The sequence below is a fragment of the Octopus bimaculoides genome, chromosome 17, assembly GCF_001194135.2.
Source record: "Octopus bimaculoides isolate UCB-OBI-ISO-001 chromosome 17, ASM119413v2, whole genome shotgun sequence".
In the NCBI taxonomy this organism is placed as follows: domain Eukaryota; kingdom Metazoa; phylum Mollusca; class Cephalopoda; order Octopoda; family Octopodidae; genus Octopus; species Octopus bimaculoides.
Window position 1 is genome coordinate 42,331,124 of NC_068997.1, and position 738 is coordinate 42,331,861.

The following is a 738-nucleotide window of genomic DNA, read 5'->3' on the forward strand; positions in this document are numbered from 1 at the left end:
ATTTCCAAGTATCATAGGTCAACTGACTAAACAACCTGTCAGTTCTTCCATAAAATTCAAACATACTAAAAGTATCATAGCAACTAAATGCCAAGGGCACAGAAAAACAAAGAGAGAGAGAGAGAGAGAGAGAGAGAGTGAGATGGAGGTGGAGGTACACTGATTATAATATTAACAGATGATGATGATGATGATGATGATGATGATCTTTGATTCATTCCACAGTGCACTTGTAGGTTTTTCTCCTTAGCTTTTGAAATTATCTTCCTGCACAAGCATTTCACTTTAGTAATTATTTATAACGCATTTGTAATTGCCAAGGTGAATGTACGAATCCCTCATATTGTGATTATTCCCTTCGTCAGTAACGATTGAGAATGCTGACCGGGGAACTCATCACCATCATCATCATCATCGTAAAGTTCCATCAAAGTAGAGCTGGTGATGTGTACTCTTAGAACACTATAAATCTAAATATCTTCTTTGTTGCTCATAAAATTTTACTGGAGAACAGCTGAAAGCATCATCTACTGCATTGCAGTATGGTACAGTGTATGTGTATGTTGCATTCCTGATGAAGGAGAACACACAATATTTAAGACTGTAACCTCTCTTACTGAAATTGTTACATCTACTAGAAAACAGCTATTTATTCAAACCAGGACAACAGGTTCAAAAAGTGTTTCTGCCTCAGGGGATATCATACACCTCACTAATATTTAAGATGTATATGAGTAT